We start from the raw sequence: 12541 nt of genomic DNA, 5'->3' as shown, positions 1-12541 counted from the left end.
AATTATTAAAAAAATGAAGGGTAAGTGGATTCATTTTCAGGAGCATTACACATATTCATTCCTTGGATGTTCACTCCTAGGATAATGAAGACACATTCACTGTTCCAGCCATGACCTTTGCCCTGAAGAAGCTTCTAGAATCCTGTGAGGCTGCATCAGCCATCAGGTCACAGGTAAGCACTCCAGCATCAACCTGTGCAGAGGGCTTCATCTGAATGTTGCACACACACTGCCATAGTCGATTAACTTAGTGCTGATGGAAGGGTTTTGCTCTTTATTCTAACCTAAGCATTTTCTTTGATTAAAAAGAAGGGCCTAGTACACTCAATTCATTTTCCGGGGACTAATGAAAGAGCATCCATCAAAGAAAAGGGTCTCTAAATGTTCCACTCCAGGTTATTGACCTCAGATGCCTAAGAATGCTTCCTTGAAGAGGTCAGGAGAAATGCTAGGAAGCACAGATAAGGATGAGAAGATCCTGCCCAGAGAGAAAGCATAGCCTCCTCCACTGCAAGTGCCCTGGTCCTCTGACCATGGCAAATTTGCTGGGGCGCTGTAGGAAAATCACTGGTCTCTGTGTAGGGTAAGCTACAAAGCCTTCAATGGGAAACAAGTTTATACCATCCCTCTCCTTCATAGGAGGTAACTTTGAACGATCCAAGAAACCCAGATGTTTTGAAGTCTAACAAGCTGAATGTTAAATTTCACATTTGTATATACAAGCTGTAGAATCTGGACAAGCTTCCTCTCCTTTCAAAGCCTCAGCTTCAACCTCTCTGCTATAAAATTCATAACAGCGACTTCGTGGCATTGCCAAGAGACTGCAAACGAAACAAGGACGCTGACTGCCCAGTTATGCGCAAGCTTAGGAGTAGACACACTTTCAGAAAACTGTTGGTTCCCACCACTTCCCCCATGACAAAGAAGATCACGGGGAAGTATAAGCCCTCGGGCACCTGGTGGGAAATGAGGAACTGAAAGGCATGGAGGGAGCGTAAGAGGAAATGGAGAGGGTGACGCGGACCCTCTCGGCCAGCACCACCTCCACCCTCTCCCGTTTCACCAGGCCCGGCCCAATCTCACGTGGAAATAAAGGATAAGATATCAGCGTGTCAGACAGAAAGTACAAATTCAGTGCATCTGACTCAGAAGCTGGACAAAGCTGCCCAGAGCAGATAATAAATATAATCATCCTGATCTAATCCAGAAACCTCCGGCTTCAATCGCTCCCGGCTGAGTAGTTCTCTTGCGGTTGGAAGGAAACCCACTCTGGCCAACATGTGACTGTTGCTAATCTTTTTCTAATCTTGTGTCAGACATGGTCTTTTCATGAGTGAGGTTTTGGGGGTATTGTTTTATTTCTGAAGATGGCTTATGAAAAGAAGTCTCTTCTAGCCTTTGGAAAAACAGAAATATTCAGCAAAAACTGGTCAATGTGCTGTGTTCCTCTTCATCCTCAATGTCTGAGCTCTTTCTATAAATATTTGTTGATCAGTAATTGGTCAACAAATATTTATTAAACCCTGAGAATATTTGCTGTGTCAGGCACTGTGAGACAGAGAAGAAGTGGAGGGTGTGGATTTCACTCTCAAGGAACTTGGAACCAGTTCAGGCACAGGAGACCTACTCCCACCCTACCCCACCCCACCCCCAAGTGATAACTGGCCAATGGGACAAAACAAAAATCTCTCTCAAGTGACAGCATGCAAGAGTGCCTCCTGCCCCAGAGAGTTGTCATGAAGCTCAAATATAGTGATGCGTAGGAAGCACCTAGGAGGAACGTGTGTGTTTAACAAATTAATTTTTCCCTCCCCCTAGAAGAAAATCTAGGAAACAAAAAATGTCAAAGACAAAGGCAACAGAGTGTCACAAAGAGGAGGTCATCAACGTCAAATGCTGCTGAGATATTCTGACAAAAAGGAAGTCACAGCTGACCTTTTGGAGAACTGTTATTGGAGTGTGATGAAGATCAAAGTCAGTTAACTGCAAGCAGTTAGGAAATGAAGGCATATCTCAAAAGTGTAGCCAATAGGCATAAACACCACCTTTGAGAGATTTGGGTGGGAAAAGGAAGAGAGAAAACCATAGGATCTAGTGATGGGCGCGTTCTGTTTCTTTTTTACAACACAAAGTTCTGTTCAAAAGATTTCGCCACGAAAGGGGAAAAAAAATTAAAAATTCTAGAATGTCCTGCAGCCCTAATATGAAGCCAGCAAGATAACCCCATGGCCCTGTGCCTCCAAGGAACTCAAAGGCAGGTAGAATCACTTTCTTTTTCTTTTTTCCTTTTTAATCAAAAGATTTTAAAATAAACAGCGTTTCCAAAATTTTTTTCCAAAAATAAATAACCTTGTCTCTTCCATTAGCATTCTACACAGCAAAGCAAAAGAAAATAGAGGTTGGGAATTCCTTGAGGTTAGGACTCCATGAGCTTCCACTGCCAAGGACACAGGTTCGCTCTCTAGTTGGGGAACTGAAATTCTACAAATAGTGCAGCCAAAAAAAAAGATGATAGAGGTTAATTAAATTTAACTTTAAGAAAATTACAGAAATTTTGTCTAGGATCTTGTATCTCTGTTAAAGTTATTAACAGTTTATACTTTGTAATAAACATTGACATATTATATTGGCTTTTTATTTTGCTCATATCACTGAGTAAATATTATAGGAAATATAAGGTTGTTCATGGCAAGCCTTTTGCCCTTTGGAGACTTTGATTCAATAAAGACAACAGAAAATATATAAGTAACTCGTGTAAAAAAGGACACTGTGACCAGTTTAATAAAGGGCTAACGATATTTGGAGGAGAAAGGAGAAAAAAGTGTAAGTTGGACTGGGAGAGCTGAGTTTTCTTGGAAGAAAGATGGATTTAAGTTGGATTTTAAAGAAAGCATAGGAATCTGAGAGCGGATTTGACAGGGACAAAGAAGCAGGAGGAGGTGCAATTCCACTGGATTCTAGGCAAGATGAAGGAATGAACAAAACCAAATATAGCTATAAACAAAAGACCATATGAAACAGCCTAAAGAGACAGGCAAAGTATCCACTGCACCAGAATGGACCTGACTAAATTCAAGCCTCTAGATGGAAGATCCATACCTCCAGGTCCAATTCATTATTTTGTTATTACTCGTGGTACTATTTCCTAACCTCAGTCTTTCAGCTCTAGGGTCTATTTTTTTCCCATTGTACTCCTACAGCAGAAAGAGGAAATAACTCATCCAGTGGTGGGGATTTCTTAGCAGGGTTTGAAGAGAGATGCTGAGGGTGGCTGACTCTGCCAAAATGTTTCCTTTTTCTCTTGCTGTTTGTCAGATATGACTGTTGAGCAACCCTGGTGAGTGTCATCAACATGCAGTCTCAACTGGTTTATCTTCCTTCACTCACTCAAACTCAGCCCTTTGCCTCTTTTTATTTTTTTCCCTAGCTCATTTAGAGTTTCACAACCTCTTACCTTTAACTGCTGAGTAAGTGCAAAACATTTGTGTGTCTGGCATCAGATATGACAGTCTCCAAGAAAAAGGATTCATGGTGACAGAGATAGCCAAGGCTACCCTATTATGCCTTAATATTTTGCTTTGCCATCATTTCATTTTAAAAGTTCATTTCTATTTTTCTCACAGAGTCAGTTTCCAAATAACAAGTTTCCATGGCTCTCTTTTCCTCCACGTCCCTTCCTTTTGAAATGTGCATGACTGAAAAACCTTACGAGCGCCACTCCTGCTCTAAGTTTCTGCTGAGACCCATAAAAAAAGTCCACACCAATAAACCATTGATGTGAGTGCAGGTGATGGAATATTTGGGGCTAATGGAATCCTAAAATGGAATTTCAGTCCCACAGATAGAGGAAATTAACTTCATTTGTAGGTCAAAAGTTTATACAAGCGTCCTTGAGGTAGGGACACCACGGTTCCTGGCTCTCCCCCAGCTAACACAGGACTTGAGTCTTTATAATCTATCCCCAGATCAACCTGACTTTCCCTGGATGAGCCAAGAAAATTTTGTTTCCTCCTGTCCCAGTTTCTCTCCTCTACCTCCATCTAGACAGCAAGAAAAAGGGTTTGGGTTTTGACGGAGGTTTCTGGAGCGGAATTGTAGATCTAATTGTTAAACAAATATATATGGTCTGAGCCTAATGTGCTTACAATGGCTAAATAAAACAGGTAAGAAAAAGGAGGTGGTGTGTTAATACATTCAACAGTCCATAGCTTCTATTGACCCTGCCACTCCACACCTGTACCTGGAATCCTAAACTTGGGGGGCAACAAGCATTCTTTAAAGCATTCAGTTAAACTAGGAAGGACCATAAATGAAGCATGAAAAAGTTTCTAAGGGCCTGCCTCCTATCCCTGAATACAGGCTCCATTCAACCTATCTTTTAAAATAAATATTTAATATAAATATCTTCTCCTGCCCGCAAATCCCCAAAGGGTCAAATCCTGGGAAGTCACTTGTTGTCTCTGTCAACATACAAAGGAAGCACCTGCTGGAAGATGTTTCCTGCTCGAGGCCATCCTTGCTTCCAAGTTTGCTGCTATATCCACAAAGCCTTAGCACCTGGAGCTTAGTAGGAATTCACTATTTGTTGAATATCAAATGAATTAACGAATCAAAAGCTCTCATTGTTGTCCTTTTAACTGCCTGCTGCTGATGCTGCTGTTTAGTCACTACGTTGTGTCCTAGTCTTTGTGACTCCATGGACTGTAGCCCGCCAGGCTCCTCTGTCCATGGGATTTCCCAGGCAAGAATACTGGAGGGGGTTGCCATTTCCTTATCCAATGGAACCTTCTGGACCTAGGGATTGAACCCACATCTCCTGCTTAGCAGGCGGATTCTTCACCACTGAGCCACCACACAGAAACTTTTAACCTTGCCACAAATCAGTCTTGTCGTAATCACCAGTCTCTGTACTCTGAATCTCTGCCATTTGCTTCCTTTTAGGCTCCCATGTATTTCAAACCTTTGGAGTTTTAGCCTGGATTTGGCCCACAGGCACCAAGCAGACCAGCAACTTTACAGATGTCTTGGAATAAGATTTACAATGACTTCAGCACTTCACTACCTGGCTTATCTTGGCTCTTGCAGTCCTAAATTCCAGAGCTACATTGACAGAAATCCATGCATAGCACAAAGAGGTAAATGAGTGAAAATGTGAAGGGTTACCAAATGTCATAGCATGCCTCCAAACATCTCCCAGTGTCCTCTGCCCTTAGAGCATGCTTCTAACAAGTTGAATACTATAGAACTGATATATCACTTTCAAGATTTAGTTATAAAAGATTGCTGATTTAGTTATAAAAGACTGCTGATTTCTCTCTCTCTCTCTCTCTGTTAAATCACCTGCTCTGGGGGAAGCCAGCTTCATGTGGACCAGCTCAGTGAAGAAGCCCATGTGGCAAAGAACTAAGGCCTCCAAATCAAAAGCTGCTAAAAAAATACTAAGAAACTCAGTCTGCCAGCAACCCCCTGGGCGAGCTTGGAAGTAGATTCTGTAGATGACTGTGGTCCTGGTCAATAGCTTGACTGCAGTCTTTACAGGAGACCTTAAAATCACCCAGCTATGGCAGCCAGATCTCTGACCCACAGTGTATGTGTTTACTGTTTTAAGCTCCCAGGTATTGAGCTTATCTGTTACATAGAACACATTACTAATACATTGAATGTGGGTCAGTAAACACTTTCTTGGTTTCTTTGTTCTTTGACCACACCATTTGGCATGTAGGATCCTAATTCCCTGACCAGGGATCAAACCTGCACCCCCTGCAGTGGAAGCCTAGAGTCTTAACTGCTGGACTGCCAGCAAAGAACCAATAAATACTATCTTAAGGGCCAGATAGAAAACATTTGGGAATGTGCAGGCCATACAATGCTGCCATTGTAGCCCAAAAGGAGTCAGAGACAATGTATAAAGGAATGCACAGCACTATGGCTTCCTAAGTGGCACAGTTGGTAAAGAATCCACCTGCCAATGCAGGAGACACAAGAGATGTGGGTTTGATCCCTGTGTCAGGAAGATCTGCTGGAGAAAGGAATGGCAACCCACTCCAGTATCCTGGTGGGGAAAATTCCATGGATAGAGGACCCCCATGGGCTACAATTCATGGGGTAGCAAAGAATCAGACATGACTGAGCTACTCTGATACTCTATCCAATACAGTGCTATACTCCTATAAAAAGCCATCAGCCAGCTAGTAGGCTCTAATGTACCAACCTCTGCAAAAAATCAATAGATTTTTGATCTTTCTGACTTCAAATATCTCATTGTCCTGTAGCTACCCTATCAGGAGACAAGCATGGCCAGTCTAGATCAGAGTTTCTTCTGTGGTGTGAAGGGAATACCCTTCCCCATTATTTTTTTAATTACCTTTTTTTAAAAACTGAGGTTGGTGCTTTGGGGAAAGGAAATTAAGATGTAGGGAAAGTCCCTTCTGGAGTTGAGAAGAAAGAAAAATCCAGATCCTTTTGTCCAAGGAAAATTTATCCAAGGAAGAATAAATTTGTCCAAGGAAGAATAAAGGGAGGCAGTGTGACATTAGATGACCCAATTCCACAACCTTTAGACAAACACGGTACATAGAGATGGGGGAAAATACATCCAGATAAGCACAAGAATCCCAAGAACTTCAGAACTGGTCACCCAACTGCCTGGAGGTTTCAGAAAGCCTCTGAAAGAAGCCTCAAAGTCTCTGAAAGAAACTTTGAGCCATTTGGACCAAAATGGTCCAAGATTGATAGCACAACATTGATTAAAGGAGCCTGAAATATGGTTTATAGCCTCCCATGTATTGAGCACAGTTTACAGAAGATACAAAAGTTCTCACATGGCCCCCAGAAGTTGCAGAACTGCTAAGAAGATCACTTGGTCAGCAGAGTCCAGGGCTGATTAAGGATGAGATCTCAATGACTGGAGCCAATGGCAGTGTCTAGAGTAAGCAGCAAAGGAAGAAACTATATTTTTACTTCTTTTTCCTCTCTGAAAAGGATTCTCTCTGAATCTAATTTTTCTTCCCCCAAATCACCATTCCCCTAGGGAATGCCCAAAGTTTGGGAGGGCTAGCAACAACACCAGCACATTTAGCAGAGGCCAACAAGCAACTGCCTTCTATGGGGTCGCACAGAGTCAGACATGACTGAAGCGACTTAGCAGCAGCAGCAACAAGCAAAGATTAGTGGGGACTGATCCATAATGAAAGGCTTCTCCTGGGGAAGCCACCTGTCCCCCATTCCCAAGAAGATACATGAGCCCCCTTCTACTCCACTGGCCTAGAGTCACCTTGGGAAGAACAGAGAAAAGAAGAGGAAATCTGGGAGAGCAATCATTTACCCAGAAGAGAGTAAGTGACCTCAACATACAACTGTTTTTCAATCAGAAGTGGTTGAGATACTTATACTTAAAAAGGGTACATTGTTTTCTCCCCATCCAAAGAGATAAGCTGTTCATGAGAAAGTTTGTCTCAACTATTAGGTGACTCTTTTATTGCTGCCATAACAAATTACAATGAACATGTTGTGGCTTAAAACCACATAAGCTTGTTACCTTGTATTTCTGTGGGTCAGAAATTCATCATGGCTCTCACTGGGCTAAAATCAAGGTGTTAGAGGCTATTTCTTTTCTGGAGACTCTGAGGAAGAATCTCTTTCCTTTCATTTTCCAGCTTCTAGAAATGGCTTGCATTCTTTGACTCCTGGCTCCCTTTTCGCATCTTCAAAGCCAGCAATCTAGTATCTCCTTGACCATGTGTCCATCATCACTTCCCATCCAACCTGGAAATGTCCTCCACTTTTATGAATTCATATGATTAAACTGGACCCACCTACCATGTAAGGTAACATATGCAAAGATTCTAGTCTACCAGGATAATATTTATTATTAAGAGTAACACTTGCTATAAATTATGCATACTCTAAATGCCTTAATAACACCATTATTATAAACATTAATGTGTATATTGCTTGAGTTTTGTGCTTTTTTTTTTGCTAGAGTACTTGTTTTTTGTCTTGGGGCCTTTTTGTTTGTTTTTTTAGTTTTCAAGAAGATTATTATCTAAATTTGAATCCTTATAATAAGGATTATTATTATTATTCTTTTTGCTGCTGCTGCTAAGTCGCTTCAGTCGTATCCGACTCTGTGCGACCCCATAGGTGGAAGCCCACCAGGCTCCCCTGTCCCTGGGATTCTCCAGGCAAGAACACTGGAGTAGGTTGCCATTTCCTTCTCCAATTATTCTTTTTAGCCATCTCTTATTACTGGAATTTTCAGAAAAGGTGTTCAGTGATCAACTATAATTCAAAGAAAACACATCCATGTTGCCTATGATTACCTTATCTCAAATAAGTTTTTCAATATAGGATTTCCAAGAAGTTAGATCACTCTACAAAACAATGTTCCAGATACACCAAAAGAAGCAATATATCTGGTAGTGAGCATGTCTAGGAATGATTTTGGAGAAATTACGTGTTTGGGGTTTAGGATAGTTGTGGTTATCACTGATGTCATGTATATTGATAGAGCTGCACTTTTTTGAGATCTTACAGCCACTGCAAATAAGCCCACTTTATAAAATATTCAGCTTATGTTTCATGCCTTTTTGAGCACTAAAAGGATACTTTTGAGTCTTCTTCCAAAGTTTTCTTTCCAGGCAACTTTTCATCCATTCCACAGAAACTATTAATTCTATAGAAACTTCCCTCAGAAGGAGGGAAAGGACTAAAACATTACACTTTTTAATTCTCAACTATATTTCCACAACTTTTCATCTTCTCTTCTGTCTGGTCACCTGAAGACATAGACAAAACAGCACAGTCTGATCATTTGACAAAACTAGCCACCTACAAAGACTGAGTATGTGGACTTTTATCCTATATAAAATACCTTCAAGTAGCTAAACTAAACATGGACACAATAAAAGAGGAAGATTATAAAAGAGCATGTAAAATGTAAAATTAAATGCTGTGGAAATGTCAAGGAAGGAGACACAGTCCACCTGGGTAGAAATAGGAAAGTTTAATACAAGGATGTGGCATTGGGCCTGAGCCATAACCAGTCAGGAGACTGTGATGATTGAGAAGAAGGGTATACTAGTCATTAGCATCAGCGATATTAATTCTCAGTTTTGCGGAGAATCAGAAACAACACACCAGCCCTTATTTGTAGCAAAGTTAGCAGATACAGATTGTAATAAGCATGTAGAGTAGTAGGAAGAGCACAAGGTTTGGACATAAAAAGACAAGGAAATTGAGGCATAAAGTCTAGTCACCACGTGGGCACTTACAATTTTATTACCTTAGAGATATCATTTAACCTTCTGGAGCTTCACTGTAACACTCTATAAACATTCAAAGAAGAAAAATAAGTTGGCAGCATTGTTTGTATTTGTAACCAAGAAGCTTAGCTCCTGAGAGAACATCTCACATTTGAAATGAAATGTTAATTATTTTATTATTATAAAGTTTCTCCATGGCAAAGATACCACAGATGTAAGATGTAAGTACTTCCTTATATGTAGATAAATTTCTTCTTCTAAGATTACTCTGCATTTAACTTCTAAATTCTCTTTCTAAAATTAACTCTGGGATCTGGAGACTAGAATAATAGAAATCTCACATGACATTTTTCCAGGAGCAAGCTACTGAAAAACTGCTAAATATAGAAAATACAAAGAGAAGGGATGTGGAAAATTATGGACATATAGGAAATTATGGCCATAAAATTTCAATGTCATATTGCAAAATGCAAAATGCCAGAATTTTCTATAAAGCTTAATCTTATTTATTTCATGGAGAGAGATTTTGGAAAGCTGGATTTTAGAAAATCCTCATATTCTGGCCAACTGTCTCCAATTATGCTGGAACTTCAGTATCTGTCCCCACACTGGAGATGTATCATTATCTAAACAATCATTTCCATTTCACAGAAATCCCAGCACTGTTTTTCTAACAATTGAGCCATAACAGTGCTGTTTCCATGGTTACCAAGAGTTCTAATTTCAGTTCCTCAATATGCATTTTATCATGTAAGATTGTACAATGCTTCAGAATAGGCCACTCTTAGTTCCACGTGCTCTGTCTGTTATTTTTCTCCAAGTTTCTCACACCCAATCCCCATTTAAGCTTCCTGTTTTGCTCATTTTTTGACTAGATAAAGTTTATGTAGCCAACTATAGAGTGATCATGTTTCTAGCCAATAAATTCAAAGCAATGGAGCAAAGTTCAGGGACAGGAATTGGGCAAAGATTAGAAAACTCTGCTTCTCATCACTCTCCATGGCCCTAGATTTGAGCACCATAATTATGGGGGTTAGGAAAAGAGCAACATAAACCCCTAACTAGTGTCCTCAGTGATTCCAAGCAGATTTTATCTGCTTGAATTTCTCAACAGCAAAAGAATTTGGTGCTCAGAGCTCTGAAAAGTACTTTCCCTGGAGATTGGCATCTTGCACAAGAGTCCATAGAATGATCTTCAGAGGTCCTCATCAAGTGCCTGAAATTCTATGTGGGGGTGGGGGGTGGCGGGGGGGTGGGCTGGGATGCATGCCCTTATCACTTCACTTGGCTGAAGGAATTCACTTTAATGAAGAAAAGATCCATAGCCTTCATCAGATTCTCAGAAACATATGTACAGCAAAGATGTTTAAAGAGCACCTCTCTTGGACAAGATCTCTGTTTTAGTAAAGAGCTCTGAAGGAGCTCTTTACTCCTTTAGAGAGTAAAGTTGTTAATAAAAATAGTTGTGGCAAAATAATCTTCAGTCACTGTGAGGGTTTTAAAATTTGGCAGAAAATTTCTGGACAACCAATATCATTCCTCTTGGATTCAGTTATTGAGCTGTGAGGAATATATTTTCTAGGAAAAAAGTCAAGAAAGGCAAAAAAAGTAAGTAAATGTTTATTTTGATATTATGAACGACAGAAAAAAATTAGAATCCAACATTAGAGACTGAGTCAATAATGTGACATCAACACAATGATACATTATAAAGCCATAACTACAGTTATCCTATAGGAAAAACTAAAATATTTATGATGAAACATTAAATGAAATCAGAAAGAAACTTTATGTATAATATGGATAAAATTATGACAAAATATATACAATTTTCAAGTTAGTTGTACTAAAGTAATGGAATTTTGAGTGATTTTGTTATTTTAAAGTCCTCCCAAATTTTAATATCCTATTAAGTAAATGTTGAATTAAAAATAAAAGAGAGATTTATGTTTAAACACGGCAATTTGGACATACATCTTGATTTTCATTCATTTCCCACACTTGACTAAAAAGACTGAAGATATGAAAAAAAGATATAAATCTACAAGGAAAATGAAAACAGAAGGAAATGACAGCATCAAAATTTTGGAATCTATAAAACCAACAAATGAGGATATCTAACTATCGAAAAGGGGAAAAAGTAAACATACACCAACAATGTAGTAAGATCAGGGATAAGGCTATTTACATCAGAGAGCTCTGGAATGTTTCAAAATTGAAGACATCATTTACCTCTAAAAGAGATGTGATATCCCTTACCTCTATCTAAAAGAATGTGCCTGAAACAGGTTCATACTTGAAAGCAATTCTGAGATCAAAAGCCAGAAGCAATTAGACCCACTCTTTGCCCAGATTCAAGGACTTTGCATGTGTCATAGTGGTAAAGCATCTGCCTGCCAACGCAGGAGACTTGGGTTCAATCCTTGGGTTGCAAAGATCCCCTGGAGAAGGAAATGGCAACCCATTCCAGTATTCTTGCCTGGAAAATTCCACGGACAGAGGAATCTGGCAGGCTACAGTCCATCAGGCTGCAAAGAGTTGGATACAGCTGAGCACACATGCATCTTGCCCAGATTCACCTCTTCCAACATACTCGGCCAGAGAACTTTCTCTTCCTCACCCAACAAGGGAAAAAAAAAAAAGCATTTTTCTCCCCCAAAACAGGGGGATCTCATATCCTGAACACTGAAGGCAAAAATGATGCACTGAAAATAAAACATTTAAGTCACAACAGACATACTAAATAATGAGATCCCTCCCTTTTTCCTCACTCAGCTCCCAGAATGCACCGAAAGTCAGCCTAGACCCGTGGGAGGAAATCTGAAGATCACCAGTCTATGAGAAAAGACCTACAGATACTCATGGTTGTGGATGCCCCAGTGAAACAACCTCATCCAATCATGCTGGAATAAAGCCCTTAGGAGCTCACAGACAGTCATTTTGTGCATCAAATTTAAGTATGAGTGGATGTCCGGAGGACATAAGACATTTGAGGAAAACCTTGAGTAAGAGGGGCAATAACTAAAACAATAGTAAAAGAAACTGGGAGGGTTCAGACAGGGTAGAAACAGAAAAATTCTTCTCCAAATAAATTGCTATCTCCAGAGAGATGGGAGAAGATAATCCAGCTAGGGAACAAAATCCAGCTACGGAACAAAATCCAGCTATGGAACAAAATCCAAATTTAAATATATGTTATCTTTAGTGGAACATTAAGAATACAAGAAAGAGTCTTTGAAAATAAAAATGTTATATCAGAAATTTAAATGCAATAGAAA

The 12541-nt window shown here is 39.9% G+C and overlaps 1 long non-coding RNA gene across 1 annotated transcript; it reads left to right on the top strand.

Moving 5' to 3' along the window:
• Positions 1-2174: 2174 nt before the first annotated feature.
• Positions 2175-7998, top strand: LOC112584640. Its single transcript, XR_003108969.2, has 4 exons — positions 2175-2258; positions 4942-5135; positions 7031-7334; positions 7656-7998. It is a non-coding gene; the product is annotated as an uncharacterized LOC112584640 (long non-coding RNA).
• Positions 7999-12541: the final 4543 nt, after the last annotated feature.

This window comes from Bubalus bubalis, chromosome 4 (genome assembly GCF_019923935.1).
Source record: "Bubalus bubalis isolate 160015118507 breed Murrah chromosome 4, NDDB_SH_1, whole genome shotgun sequence".
NCBI lineage: Eukaryota > Metazoa > Chordata > Mammalia > Artiodactyla > Bovidae > Bubalus > Bubalus bubalis.
This window is presented reverse-complemented; position numbering and strand designations above follow the sequence as displayed.